Source organism: Meriones unguiculatus, chromosome 3 (assembly GCF_030254825.1).
Source record: "Meriones unguiculatus strain TT.TT164.6M chromosome 3, Bangor_MerUng_6.1, whole genome shotgun sequence".
Classification (NCBI taxonomy): Eukaryota; Metazoa; Chordata; class Mammalia; order Rodentia; family Muridae; genus Meriones; species Meriones unguiculatus.
The window spans coordinates 31,770,001-31,785,993 of NC_083351.1; the positions used below are offsets into that span (position 1 = coordinate 31,770,001).

Below are 15,993 nucleotides of genomic sequence, written 5' to 3' on the forward strand. Positions count from 1 at the left end.
AAACAGGGAACCCACTGTCTAGCTAAGTAGAAGCCATGTCTGCCACACTTCGGACAACTCAAGAGATGTTTCCACGTCACCTATTGTGGAGCAAGAGGCCAACAGTACAGTGAAAATTCCTTCTTGTCTAAGGTACTGTTGAGTGAATCTGAGCTCTAGCATGGGCTCATGTGCCACTGCACAATTTGCTTTTGCACTCTAAGGGGAGAAGAGAATTTTTAAAAACATTTTTTTTCCTTTTTCCCAAGTGATTACAGAAATATGTCACTATGCTCTGGTATGCATGTTTTTATTCACTGATATTTACTAAGTGTTAACCATGAGATAAGTGAAGACACAGTAGTGATGATACAGAATTGTTTCTACTCTCATGGACCTCAGAAGACAACACACACACACACACACACACACACACACACGCACACACACACACGCACACACACGCACAGAGAGAGACAGAGACAGAGACAGAGAGAGAAAGAGAGAAAGAAACAGGCACAGACACAGAAAGAGAGATGGACAGAGTAACAAAGTCAACTTGTACATGAATATTCATTGAAAAATTATTTTCAGTAGCCAAAAGGTAGGAAAGACCCAAATGTCCATAGCTCATGAATGAAAGAAGAAGAAAGTAGGATGATTGGAATAACACGGGTACTCAGAAGGGTGAGGCAGGAGGATAACTACAAATTTGGTTTACATAATGAATTCCAGACTAGCCTGGGCTATAGATAAAGAACATGCCTTAGAATAAATAAATAAGGGCTGGAAAAGTGGCTCAGCAGATAAGAAGAGCACCTGCTACTCTTGCAGAGGACCTGAGCGAGGGTCCCAGCACCCAAACTAGGTATCTTGCAACCACCAGTAACTCTAGTTTCAGGGGATCTGACACCTTCTTCTGGCCTTTCTGGGCACTGCACACACATGGTGCACATACAGGCAAGCAAACACAAAAAGCAAAACAAACAAAGAAATAAACGAAGCAATAAGAAGGAAGGAGGGAAGAGAGGGAAGAAAAGTACAGTATATCTATACAATGCAATATATTATTTGCAGTTAAAAATAGAGGACTGACTGATGTATTATAAAACATGCATGAACCTTGAAAATTATGCTAAGTGAAAAAGCTCATCATATAAGGCCCCATCTATGAATCTTATAGAATAAGCAAATCCACAGAGGATGAAAAGTCAACTAGGTTTGGTCAAGGAAAGGATGTTTGGGCAGGGGTGGGTGATGTAGGGGAGGCAGGGAGTAGGAAGTGACTGCTAGTAGAGTTTAAGGAAGACAAAAATATTCTCAGTTTAGGTATAATAATTAGCTATACAACCCTGCAAAGACAGTAAAATACAAATTATATACCTTAAATGGGTGAATTATATAGCATACGAGTTATGGGTCAATAAAACCACTTTTAAAAATGTATACTGGGGGGTGGGAAAGGATTGTCCCTGGATCAATGGCTCATTGGTTAAGAGCCCTGGCGGTTCTGCTAGAGAACCCAGGGTCTTAGAGGATCAACAGAAATTTACTGGGTAGGTACACAACAAAGGCCTTTCCAGGAAAACGGAACAAGTAGAAATGTATGGCTTGGACACACACCATACAAACAATCCTGGTGTAGGTGGAAGGAATACTGGAGAATCTTCAAGTTCAGACTAGAAAATTCATACTTCATTCAGTGGACAGCAAGATATCTGAAGTAGAAAAGGTAGTACAGAACAGTCTGCGGTTCAGATGGCTCATGCATAGAACAACATGTCATAGTTGGAAGGGCATGGTTTGGGGGCCATAATAGCCAGGGTTTCACTACTTAAGTTTATTTTTCCTAGAATAAACATATCTCCCCTTTTTCTGTATATGTGGCATGCATATGTGTATGTGAATATTTGTGCATATTTGTGGTTTACATAATGAATTACATAAACTAGAGGATGTATGTGGATGCATTTCCTAAGTTTGCATGCATGTAGAAGCTGCCCAAGGTTGCCACTGGGCATCTTATTGAGGCAGGGTCTCACAGTCATATGAAGAACTTACTAATATGGATAGAGTCTCTGACCAGCTTACTCTGGGAATTCCTGTTTCCATCCTCCAAAGACTAAACATTTCAGGTGAACCACCAGGCCACACAGCATTTACACGAACTCCAGTCTTCATGCTTGTGCAGCAAGCGCTTTAACCACTGAATCAGTCTCCTAGAACATTCTTCTTCTTCTTTTTTTTTTTTTTTTAATTCGACAGTATTTTATTCAGATAGCAGTCTCATTACACATGGTCCAAGAACACTCAAATAATAACTCTCAAATAAAATCAGATGTTAAAGACTGGTCTTCAAGCATCATAGCCAACAATGCCACGTTTGCCTGTGATCTCTCCTGTATAAAACAACATCCACACCTCAGTGGCCACCAAACCATTCAGCACAGCTTCCTTAACTGTAAGCTGTTTGAAGATACTAGTTTTAGCACTTTAAATTATATTTTTCAAGCTCCGAATAGCTGTAGGGATTTCAGCAGGGGTAGGAGGAACAAGCTCAACCTTGGCACACTGCCAAAATGTGGCCAATGGAGGCTTTGAGTAAGTCACGGCAGCGTTCAACAGCCCTGGAGCCTTCTCCACGAACTTACAAACTAACTTGGCCATGGTCTAAGATGGAAGGTTTGTCTCCCCAAACTGCCGGCTGTAGAACACATTCTTAATCGCTACTGAGGGCTAGAACTTTGTCTATTCCTCTCATATTTTCTCAGCGCTTGGTGGAGTGCTTAACCAGTAGCTGCTCAATAGTATGAATGAATGAAGAACAAACGAACACACGCACACAAGCAACAAACTATACTGAACTCAATCTCATTTGATAGACATACTGAACATCATCCATGAACCCTGGCGTGCTAGTTATACAGCATGAGCTCTCCAAGGTCAGGTTCTTGCTGAGTTCTGACCTTTGGTCTCTGACTTCACATAGGTTGCTTGGCACAGGACTGATGATCTATCTAGTTACTTCCTTTTCCTGCTCTAGGTGTTCTCCTTAAGCCTCAAACCAGAAAGCACCACTGTGGCTGGCAGGAAGAGGGCAGCTGAAGCTGCAGAGACGAGAGGCTTCAGGGGAGTAAAACAGGCAAGTGGCAGCGCCCGATCTTCGCCTTAAAGCAAGCCATAATGTTCTAGGAGGCAATCATGCAGTTTGAGTCACTGAGCTAGAGGGTGAGAGACCATCCACAGCCTCTTTTCAGCCTCTGCGGAGCGCCCTACACCAAAGGCAGCAAGCATGCTCGCTGCATGCAGGGAGGAGGCCAGCAGAGAGGAGGTAGAAATTGAACTGCAAGACTTGCAGGTGGGTGGGGAAGGGAAGAGCAGGTCTTATTTCCTGAGCAGTCTGTCCCCATTTGAGACCTGCCATTCCTCTATTTCTGCTCTGGTCAGTAGAGTCCTTCAGAGACTGGCATGTAGGGGCTCCTCAGTCTCCCAACCCCCAATTCCTATAGGGCCTCCCCCTCCCTTTCCTCATTCCTCCCTTTTCTTCCTGCAGAGCTTCCCTGGAGCCATAAAAATAAAATAAAACACAAACACCCACAGTCCAGGAGGAGGGCGTCAGACAGATAATGGGCATTTTATATCTTTTTATGACACTCCCCATAGGCAGCTCGGCAATCACAGTGCAATAAAGGCAGGCATGCAGCTTGCATAGTTAAACAACTGTCGGGTAATTAGGCACAGCAAACACACCACTGGGGAGGCCTCAGGCCTGCTCTGGGATCTGCCTGCAGCCTGCCTGCCTGCTTACAAGCAAGTAGGTGCCAAGGCCAGGGCTAACACCAAAAGAGTGGTCATGGTGCTAGAGACAGCCCACTAACAGCTCCTGTATGCACACCAGGGCACTCACGTATGCCTGTGCACACTCACAGGCACCCCTGCGCATTCCCAGCCGTGCCACTCCGTCTCCAAGTAGGATCTCAAGACTCTCAAGGCCTTTGAAGAAACCACAGCAGGCAAGAGCAGGGACTAGTACAACAGTGTCACTCTTAGGGCATGTGAACAGGCCGACAGGCCTACAGGGACCCTCTGCCTCTTAGTTTATGTTAACTCATTAAACATAAATTAATTATAAAAAACAAAAAGTGAATAAACTAGTTGTTTAAAAACACAGGCATGTATACAGACCTTCTCCCACCGTGCTCACCACTTCTATCACCGGCACACACACAAACACCCCTTTTGCCTATGGCCCCATTCCTCTACCATTTGGACCGGGAGCTCTGTACAGGTGAAGACCACATCTGATTCACCTCTGAGTCCAGATGCCTGACACATGGCTTTAGGGTCCTTAGTGGCGAATGGATGACTATAAAAATAGATGCAGTCTACCTGTTACCTAAGGTTTGGGTCCAACCAAGTCAGAAGTTTTCACAGAGTACCCAGTCTACACGCATACTGCCTGATCCTGCTGCAGGGACCCAGCCTGTCAGTCCAGAAATGACAGGGAACTGAAGGCTAGCCAATGGGATAGAACCCTGCTAAAATCTCACTTGAACCCCAGGAGTCATCTGGATCAGATAAGCTAATCCCCTCAAGATACTGCCAAAAGGCCCTGAGTGTGACCACAAAGCCACCAATTTTCCTAGGTCTCTACCCGGCCATCACTCAGCAGCTAACAACACAATCAACAGAAGGGATCAAGGGCCAGAGGAAGGCCCCACCTCTCTTCATGCATAGTACTGAGAGTCCTGTCTTTGTCCCTTCTATCCTTCAAAGAATCCAGGTGACAAGCTTCTAGTCCTTATTTTCCTGGTAAAGTCCAAACTAATGGCTCTCTGCTCCAATAAAGGCCACCTCAAACTCAGACAGGTGCCATCATCTAGCCAAACTTGTGTACCACCATTGGTCCCAGCTCTTGAAAGACACCTGGCTGTATCCTGCCTCTCCTGCAGCAGCTCCAACCTTACAGAGTTGGAAAGGGGAAAGCAGAAAAGGGGACGCAGAAGCCTTTCTTCTCCCATCTGACTGTTCTGGCTAGTTTTATGTCAACACAGCATAAGCTACAGTCACTGGAGAAGACGGATACTCAACCTAGAGAATGTCTCTGTAAGTTCCGGCTGTAGGTAAGCCTGTAGGCCTTTTCCTAAGTGGTGGCTGATAGGGGATGGCCCAGCCCATTGTGGGTGGTACTATCCTTGGGTTGGTGGTCCTGGCTTCTGTAAGAAAGCAGGTTAAGCAAGTTGTAAGGAGCAAGCCAGTAAGCAGCACTCTCCATGACCTGTTTCAGCTTCTGCCTCCAGGTTTCTCCCTATTTGAGTTCCTGCCCAGACTTCCTTCGATGACGAACAGTGCTATGTCAGTATAAGCAACATAAACAATTTCCTCCCCAACTTTGCTTTTGGTCATGGTGTTTTACTCCAGCAATAGTAAACCTAACTCCCTATCTCTCTGTTATAGCAGAAAAAAAAAAAAAAAAAAAAAAAAAGGAACTTAAGGTGCCAAGAATACACTCATGCTGGCAAGGGTAGAAGACACTATGGGAAGGGTCTACCCCATCCAAGTCCTTTATTCATTAGCTAAGGAAACCAAAGCCTGCAGAGCAAGTGACTCAACAACACCAGAGATGGTCTTTATTTTTCTGCTTCCCGGTTTCACCTAGGTGTCTTTTTGTGTTGCACCATGCTGCCCTCTAGAGACAAGGGCCTCATCTGCCCACGGCCAGTACCTGGAGCCAGACCACAAATCCCACACATCCTTGTGTAGGCATGTGCACACATCCGAATACACACGGATGTAGATAGGGGAGACATACTTTCCTAAACACAGAAACACGTATACACGGGCACACCCTCTTACCCACTACACATTACACCTACACATTAAACATCCCTTGGCAGGGATGGAATGTGAGGCCAAGCCTGTCCTACCCCAGGCACTGACTTTACTGACTGTCTGACAAGTGGTGGCTGCTGTGTGTTTGCCTCTAGCTTAAACCAGGACAGACAGAAGAGTTGCCTTCAGGTAGTATCTGCTACTGGCCAAGTGACCAGAGGGAAACTATGAAAGGAAAGAACCTGGATTTATATCTTCCTGGTCTGTGGCCTTGGGCAGCTGAAACTGTTTCCATTTCTGCACCATAAAATAGGGACAAGTCCTTCTTTGCTAAGTAGCTGTGAGGATCCTGTATGCTGTACGCTGAGCAGCCAGCACCGAGGCTGGCACCAATTAAGGCCAGTGCATTAGTGCTCTATTATTATTGACAGTGTCGGACATGCTCAAGTCTGTCTTAGCAGGGTGACCTGCAGGCCAGTGTGACAGACACGAGGCAAGACTGTGCCTCCTGAAATTCCAGCCTTGACTTCTGTACAACCCCTCCCTGTTTTCAGGGTCCCGAGAAGCAACAAAGGAAGGAAAAACAAAATTCAAAGCCAAGGAGAAGGCAGAGTGATTGGGCCTCTGTGAAGACCCAGCGGGGGAGCACCGATCTCGCCAGCACTCTCCTGCAGCCATGCCCTACCCCTCCCAAACAGTCCTTCACTCTTCCACAGTACGGACGCCCCACTAGGCTCCTGACATTCCCCATTGGCCCCTGGTTCTGTGAAAGCAGATCAGATTCTGTCTGATCCCTTTCTTCATGTGGCTCAGGATCTCTGACAGTGATGTACTAGGGGACATGAAATAATCAAGACACACAGATTCTGAGCTATGCTGGGCTCTGGTAACTGACCCTGAAGGCTAGGATACAGTCTATGTCAGAAAAGCCCTCAAATGATCAGGCAGAACTACCCACTCTGTGCACCAGAACAAACCCAGAATGGACTGAAGGACAAAAGGAAAAGGTCCATTGTGGGACTAAGACTAGGAGACTACCCTCAGTGGACAGGGGACAGACTTAGCAGCAGCCAGGACAAGCAAAGAAGTAGGCCTGGTGTGACCTGCCACAGAAGATACTGCAAGAATTCTGAGGTGAGGTCCACTGCGGAGGGCACTGGGACCTTGGCAGAAGACAGAATCCCATCACCCTAAGTTGACTCCCTCTCCCACTCTCCCCTTGGGACTGTATCCACCAAAGATGTGGAACACGGTGGCACCAGCAGCTGGTATAACAAGCCGCCCACCGCACGTGGTGTGGCAGCCTTCTAAGAGCTTTACGGACATCTTGAATGAACTCCCCTAACTCTAACCCCCATGCTGGAGGGCTGCAGCCTTCTCCCCAGGAGTCTTCGGCTGGCCACCACTGATATGTCTCAGAGCAAGTGGCCTCCTCACACAGGCTACCGCTGGCCTGTAGATCCTCTCTCCCCTTGCACGGACACAAACACGGAGGTTTCCGAGAGCTACTGCCCCTGCTCACGCTCTCTGCATTTTGTTGGTGAAAAGTACAGGTGAAAAGCCCACACCTGTAGCTTAATATCACCACTGCATCCCCTGATCCGGCCAGCAGTCTCAGACCCCACAGGCCCTGCCTAGAAGTCTCTCCCACTGGCCCCTGAAAACTTACTCATCTTCAGAACTCGCCCCAGAGCCTCCTTGCCAAACCTTTCCTGACTCACCCTCTCACTATCTAACCCCCAATAAAAATAGCTCCTCTTGCCTTTGCTCTGGGGGCAGCAAAGCTGTCTGAGAGCATGGACTCAGCTTCATTCCAGTGCCTGCTCTGCCACCCACTGCTGCTGGCTGTGGAGGGCATATGAGCACTCAGGGCTTCCATTTCTTCCTTTCCCTGCAGGGCAGCTGGGGACCCAGCTCTAAAGACTAAGCATTTAGAGCCACATCTGGTTTTGTTAATTACTAACTCCACTTTACAAATACGGAAAGCAAGGTTCAGGGAAGGTGAAGGGTCTGTCCTTATATCGGTGACAGAGTTAACAAGCACCTAGGCTGCATGTAACTCTATTCTACTAGACAGCCAGGCCTGGGACAGCAGACTGCTCCTCCATGTATGTGGAGGTGACACAGCGCAAGGACAGTGCTGAGTCCATCTTCCCTAGTTTGAACCTGCTGGGGAGCTCTTCTCCATAGTACCTGTGGGCAGACTCCCACTGCACACCTGCACTCTTGTCTCCTTGACCTCTCTTCTCCTTGAGGCCTGCTCATCTCTTTTGGGTGTACCAAGTACAGAGGCAACTCAAGGATGCTCCTGCCTCTTCCTCTGGTCAACTCTACATTGATACTATGTTTCTTATTTTTGAGTGGATACTAGGGCACAATAAGCCAGATTTCTAAGCCAGCCATTTCCTACTGGTCCAGGGAGGGCCTGGCTCCAGCTCACAAGGCTGGCGGGCAGACCTCTCGGTTTTGTTTGCACGGTGCACTTCTCCACCACCACATTCCATAAGCGCTGTGCCTCAAGGACTACAGGGAGACCAATGTCTGTGATGCTTTCAGACACCCCTGAGACCCCGTGTGTTCTGCCTGCCTCACGCTGTGGGGCCCTTCCCTCACAGTCAGCTACACATTCATAGCAGAGAAGTGCCTTTGGCATAGAGTAACTGTCCAAAGGTCAACTGCAACAACAGAAGGTCTCGTTCCCACCATGCCTCAAGTCCCACAAGTGCTCAGACCAGAGCCTAAAGCAGGAGGACTACAATATGGGGCTCCGGAGAGAAGGAGGTGAGTGTCTGTCTTACTTTATCACTAACCCCTCCCTGCCCATCTGTCTAAGACACACTTAGGATTTACCTCTTCCTGGCTGTTTGCCTGTAGAAAGATGCTTAATTTCTCTAAGCCCGTTTGCTTGGCAAACTGGACAGATATCTGTCTACAGCAGCCTGACTCAGTAAGGATTCAGTTAATAATGCCAATACCCACTTAGTGTCCAGGGCTGGGTACTGAAAACAGAGACTTTAAGGACCTCACAGGCTAGTAGGAAAAAACAAATGTGCTAGTATATGACATACTTAGTACAAAGTTCTAAAGCCATAGGAGAAGAGGTGACAGATTCCTTTTTACTAGAGGTAGGGGTGAGTGAGTGTGAGTGAGTGTGAGTGAGTGTGTGTGTGTGTGTGTGTGTGTGTGTGTGTTAGAGGGGCTCACATAAAAGGGTTCTGCAGGATGAACAGGAGTTTTCTAAATACACTACAAGGAGAAAATAAAATGTAAAGGAGCAGCATAAGAGCATAAGACACAGGTGAACAATTATGTATGTGTGAAAAGCAGCAAGAAGTTTGCTGTTATGGGAAGGAAAGAAGTATGGACAACAAGATGTCCTATATGAACATCAATGACCTATGTCATCCAGGACCTTGCTACATAGCTCAAGAGAAAGAATGGGCAGAGCCTCAACAGCTACCCTCTTGGCTCCAGTGCTCTTCCTGTCAGAATGAGCACCCTGCGACCACAGTTTCCTGTGCCTTTGATTTAAGAGTTCCTCTCCTGGCCCTGACAGTAAGGCATTTCTGTCCCACAGATTATAACTCACTCTGGGCTATTATTCAGCTCCCCAGCCCTGGCCCTGCTGCAGTTAGTCCAAACATAATATCCTTCATGCATATATTATCTGTCTCCCTATTATCTGGAATCATTTCGGAATTAAATTTCAGTCCTGCAATATTGGCTTCAGGAGCGGCGCGCTTTATGGGCTAGTCAAAGGTTAGAATACCAATCAAAATAACAGTGCCGATGCAGCGAGACATTTTAATATTCCAAAACCCGGTAATTGTAAAAGGACATAATATTTTTTCCCTGATTACCCCAAAGGCAACACATGTTAACAAGGCGAGGGAAGGAGTGAAAGGAATTTCAGAGTTCAGACAGCTGTAAGACATATTTAAAGGAAAAGCCCAGGCTGGGCACTACAGCATGGGGGCAGGGAGGCAAGAAGAAAGGAGGCACTGGCAGGGGCTCCGGCAGCTGATACGAGCACAGTGCTGTCCCACCTCTCCTTCTGGACTACACTTCACGAGCGCAGCCCCAGGCACACAGTGCAGAGAGTGGGCTGCGAGGAAAACTCAGAAACTGGAGGCCTGAGGCCTGGGTTCTAGTTTCCACTCACAGGTCAGCAACTTCCTACTCGCAGCAGCCCAGGCACACTGGTGACAGCTTCTCCACGAGGCCATACCTGTGCTCCACCATGCCCTCAATCCCACCTGGGCTATCCTGCAGCCTAGGCTTAGATAGCCTGATCCTCAAAGATGGCCAGAGGTCTCGGGTGTCTAATCCAGACTGCACTGCTTTTGGATGGTGACAAAGACCTGGACCACAATCCCCGCTTGGTTCTGACCACAGTGCTCAAGCGTCTGCAAGCTTCCCTCTCAGAACGCTGCAGGGCGCCTAGATAGTCACACCTCTTTTCACTTGAGGTTTGTTCTAGTCTTCTCCAAATGGGCTTCTTAAGAGTCCTAGCCAGGAAAAAAAAAAAAAAAAAAAGACGAAGAGTCCCAGCAGAGGGGTCTGTACTGGTGCCACTCGGGCCCCCTCTGTAAAGGGTCCAAACAGCAACCTGATGGGCAGCCTTCTGGATCACTCCTGCCTGCTGGCTTCCCCACTAGCCCAGTCACTCTCTGAAGCCTCGGATCTACAGCACCACGACCTAATGACCCACCGATGGCCCCCAGCAAAAAACTTCATTAAGGCCAAGAATTTATTTCTCCATAAGCCCTTAATTTATTACTGCACTGATTGGGACTCTGAGTGCTCAAGGTCAGGAAAAGTCACACTCAATCGTAGACTCCAATGCTCCCTTCAGCAGTTTCTCCTGCTATCCCTTCCCAGAGACGGCGGGAGACACAGTGCTTCCTGGAAAGACCCCAAAAGCTCTGTCTTCCTCTCCGCTGCTCTCCCTCAAATGTCTGGCCATAAGCTCACCCTTTCAGAGCACACAGAAAGCACAGCGGAGCATGGAGCACGGTGGCAACGGGGAAGTAGAGCTACAGTCTCCACCCTGCTGACCTGACTGTTTAATTCTAGGCAGCCCCTAGGGCTGGACAGCCAGCCTGCTTGCCCAACCTGGATTCTCCCTAAGGCTGCCTGCTTACTTTCCCACACAAAGGCCACCCGGCAGGCTGTGGCATGAGAGGAAATTCCTGACAGTTAGGAGTATGTATACACACAGCTGCACAGCTTGGTCTGCACAAACGTGAAGTGTTTATATATGTGTAGGCATGTACTTATACATTCATTTGTACCTATGTGTCATGCATATGCACTGGGCAAGGTTCACTTTCTGTATTCATGTGTCTATCCACACACCTTTCCGGACATGTCTCAACCAACCTTCCTGCTTCATAATCTGTCATTTAGAACATTTTTTTCTGTTCAGGCTTAGCTACCACTTCTGTGGCTATACTTTAGAAATGGCCAATATCCCACTTTTTAAAATCATTAATTCAAACGCCTTTTTTTTTTTTAAGTCAGAGTCTCATGCAGCCTAGGCCAGCTTCGAACTTGCTTTAGATTCAAGGGTGACCTTCAACTACTAATCCTCTTTGCATTGAAATTGCAGTTGCCCAGTATCATACTTGGTTTTTTACATTGGTGCTAGGGATCGTCATGCTTGTGTGACAAGCAAACTGAGCCACTTCCCTAGTCCTTTCTGAATTTTTCTAAGAATTTCTTGTAGTCCAGGATAGCCTGGAATTTGCAGCGATCCTCCTGCCTCAGCCTCCTGAGTGTTGGGATTCCAGGCAGCAGCCACTACACTTGGCTAGACTGTTCACCCTGCTATCTGGCACACTTGGCTGTGCCTACTGCACCTGCTCCAGGACCCATCTGCTTTGTCTGTACCCAGCAGATCCCTTCTCTATCTTGTCAACTGCTGCCTTGACAATATCTTTTAACTCCCTTTTCATTTTATCATAACCCCTTACAAAAACTCCACACAGACAAACCTAAGTCCCCTTTCTCCACACCCACCCCAAGCTGCTGAACTCTGCTAAGATGGGTAAGTGAACAGAGTGGCTCTGCTGCAAACTAATGTCACTGATTGGACCCTCAACACTGCCTAGAACTCCCCCTGTCCTCATCTGCTCCCATGTCTACTTACCAAAGGAATGGAAGTCCTCTCCTACTTTCTGTAAGCCCTTCTAGACTTTTCTATTGGTTGCCAGCAAATGGTTTACCTACTTGTCTCACAGGGAAAAACAAAAGTCATCAAGCCATCATATGGTGTGCTGGCTGGTTTGTTTGTTTTGTTTTGTTCTGACAGTTTGACACAAACCTAGACATAATGGAGAAGAGGGAATCTGAACTGAGAAAATGCCTCTATAAGGTTGGCCTGTAGGCAAGTCTGTGGGATATTTTCTTGATTTAAAGATTAATATGGGAGGGCCCAACATGCTGGGGCAGTGCTACACCCAGGCTGGCAGTCTGAGATACCTAAGAAACCAAACTGAGCAAGCCATTGAGTAAATCAATAAGCACTGTTCCTCCATGCTCTCTGTTTCAGTTCCTGCCTCAGTGTCTCTCAATGAACTGTGATTTGGGATATGTAAGCCAAATAAACATCTTCTTCCCCCAAGTTGCTTTTGGTCATGGTCCTCATCACAGTCACAGAAATCAAACTAGGACAAAAACGGGCACCAAGGTCACGATTAGTTGCTGAGACAGACCAGATCATGTTGTTTGTGGGAGGACTGCAGAAAGATTTTGGAACTTTGGGTTGAAAAAGCCATTGAGTGTCTGAAGCTCACTGTCCTGTCTTCTCCTGTGGGAGCCTGGAAGAGAATGCTGAGAACAGCACCAACAAGGAGGCTTAGAGGAAATTCAGAGAGTTCTTCAGAAACTTTAACGGCACTGTTTATGTAATACTATGAAAATAATTTCATTAGTCTATTTTATATTAAGTTATATTTATTCACTTATTTATGTTTGTGCACGTGTGTGTATGTGGAGGAGCAATAGGACAGTATTCAACAGTCGGTTCTCTCTTTCACCATGTCTTGGTCTTGGGGATCAAACTCAAGTCATTAGGCTAGGTGCCTTAAATCACTGGCCTTGCTAATGAGATATTTTGAATTGAGTATATGCAGTTCTGGTCATCAGGGCTAAAGAAACCAAAATTCCAAAACTGTCACCACAGTTACTGGTTTTGGGAGCATGGAAGCTGAACAACAGGAGGGGTCATGAAGAACAGCTGAGGCCTGGTACTGCGTGGGGGTTGGAGTCCCTGCAGAAAGGTCACTGGTGAAGGTACAGCCTCACCTGCGGTAGAGACCCCAGAACATTGAGATGCCAGAGCTGTGGGATGAACAACAAATACAGAAGTACAGTGAGGCCGGCATGAGGCTACCAGATAAGCTATGGATGGCAGAAATGGCACTGCCAAGGACCCCAAGTCCAGAAGACCATGAGCCCTGGATACAAATAAATGGATATAAAATTATTTACACTATTGGAGTTTGGTTTTGCTTTTATTGTGACTGGGCCCTGTTTCTTCCTTCTTGGAGTAAGAAAGATGTGATTTACTTTCTATTTTATAGAAGCACACAGTCCAAAAGACTTTGGACTTTTAAAGAAACCGTGGACATGTTAAAGAGACTGAACTTTTAAAGTGCTTGAATTTTTAAAGACTGGGACTTTTGAAAGTTGGAATGTGCTTTATATTACGATACTGATATTAATATAAGATCTTGGAGATGAACAAGAAAGAAAGGGTTATGGTTTAATAAGTAATGTATTTGTGTACCAAGTTGACAGGGGAAAAATTGTGCTGGTTGGTTTTTGTCAACTTGACATCTGAACTGAGAAAATGTCTCTATAAGGCTGGCCCATAGGCAAGTCTGTGGAACATTTTCCTGATTAAAGACTAATATGGGAGGGCCCAGCCCACTAGGGGCAGTGCCATCCTGGGCAGGTGGTCATGGAATGCATAAGAAAGCTGATGGAGCAAGCTGGAGGGAACATGTCAGTGAGCAGTGACCTCCATGGTCACTGCTTCAGTTCCTGCTTGTAGTTTCCTGTGTTGGCTTCCCTCAGTGGTAGTAGAAGAAGCTTAAGATCTAAGCGGGGGGGGGGGGGAGGGTGTTTAAATGGGACTGTTAAATTTTGACACCTTTGAGCAATTCTTGTGACTCTGTTGAAGAGGTAGTTGGACAAAGGAATAAGTCTGATAAGAGGTACTGATTCGGACAAGCTGTTGACATTAATGACAAATGAACCCAAGAAGTAGATACAGGGTAGGCGAAAGAAAGCTAAAGCAGAACACTGAGATACCACAGTAGGTAGGTAGAAAATGAAGAGCCAGGAGCAGTATTTTCTAATAGAAATAGTTGCTGTTTATTGATTGTATATTATGTTTTTAGACCTATTGTCTTAGTCCATTTTCTACTGTTTTGACAGAATACTACAGACCTGGTAAGTTATAAACAATGAAAGTTTATTTGGCTCACAGTTCTGTTGGAGGCTGAGACAATTGAGCTCCAGAGGCATCATCTGGTAAGAAACCTCTTGCTGCATCATTGGAAGGCTTCGCTTCACATGACAGGAGAGTATGGGAGACAGAGGACAAGGTAGTCCAGCACCACTCTTAAAACCAGTGCCCTTCTGAAAGAATGATATTGATCCATTCATGTGGCCAGCTCCCATGCCCTAATGGTCTCCTGAAGACCTCTCCTCTCAGTACTGTTATAGTAGCAGTTAAATCTAACCATGGCATCTGGGGAGGACAGACGTTTAGCCACTAGCATCTGTGCTGCCATTAGAGTTTCCCCTGGCATACACAGCAATAGATCACTTGGAATATATCTAGTACGACTGAGAGATGACTCTTAGTTTGTATTTAGTTTTAATGAATTTGAAATACAACTTCCTTGAGAAACTTTTGAGTATGTTTTAAACCACTTGAGTTAGAAATGCTGCATTTTAAACTGTTAATTTTACAAAATTTAAAATATTATTTCTGATATTTTGCTTCCTAGTTGAGATGTGATATAAGAATTAATTTATCCATCAGACTTAATCTGAAAAAGGCAAAATACCTCCTAATTTTATACTGCTATCATGTTGAAGAAATGACGCTTGGATACATGAACTGGTTAAATAATTTCATGTCTTCTTTAAATTTTTAAATCTTTCTCATCATTTTGCATGTGTATGGCTGTTTTGCCTTCATGTCTGCGTGTCTACACCAGGTGTGAGCAGTTCCAAGAGGTGCTCAATCATAGACTCGAGGCCATAATGGCCTCTTCTTTCACCCCTAACTCTAACAACCAATGACATGTCTTGTCTGTTACACAGCTGGTACCACCACAACACTCACTTTCAAAGAACTCCTTTGTCCCAATGCAACTGATGTATTAATGGATTATTTAGCACAATGCCAATTTTCCACGTTTCTGTCATTTTTTCCAAGTGATATACTAGATCTGCCAGATGTGGTAGTGTGTACTTCTAACCCCAGTACTTGAGAGGTGGAGGCAGGATTCCAAATCTTAGGCCAGCCTAGGCTACACAGAGAGATTCTGCCTCACAAAGAGAGGAGAGATAGAGGAAGCTAAGCTTGGCTGAACAGAGAACTGTCAGAGAACACAGCTGTCAGATCATGTAAAATGCACACATGCACCTCTACCACAACTAGCAGCCACTAAGATCATCATACATGTTACAGCCACATCCTTCTGGGTACAATTTCCTATTTGATTACTGACAATTTTTTTTACCTCACTTCTTCACAATAACTCACCAACTATCACCTTTCTTATATCCATTTCCACACACAAACTTTAATTTTTTTTATCCAAAGTAAAGTGCTACATTTATTATAGTATTTATTTCTAGTCACTTAACTGTGAGACTACAGTATGAATTAAAGTAGATGTCTCTCTTTTGCTCTGTTATTTTGGAGTTTCTGTGTGCTGCACTCCCTGGGTCATTTCTACTACATGACTTTTCCTTACTGTAAGAGATTTTGTTGTTTTGGATTGGTTTTTCAGACAAGGTCTTACTCTGTAACCCCAGATTGGTCTGTAGCTCAGGCTAGCCTTGAATTAAGGGCAATTCTCCTGGTTCAACCTTCCAAGTGCTGGGATTGCAGGCCTGGGTGGTCACATCCAGCTAGTATAGAGATCTTTAGGAACC

The 15,993-nt window shown here is 45.8% G+C and overlaps 1 protein-coding gene and 1 pseudogene across 8 annotated transcripts in view; both read right to left on the reverse strand.

Moving 5' to 3' along the window:
• Positions 1 to 15,993, reverse strand: part of Eri3 (ERI1 exoribonuclease family member 3) — a 128,849-nt gene that overhangs the window by 42,312 nt on the left and 70,544 nt on the right. The window lies entirely within an intron of this gene.
• Positions 1,441 to 3,955, reverse strand: LOC132652744 (ATP synthase subunit g, mitochondrial-like; annotated as a pseudogene).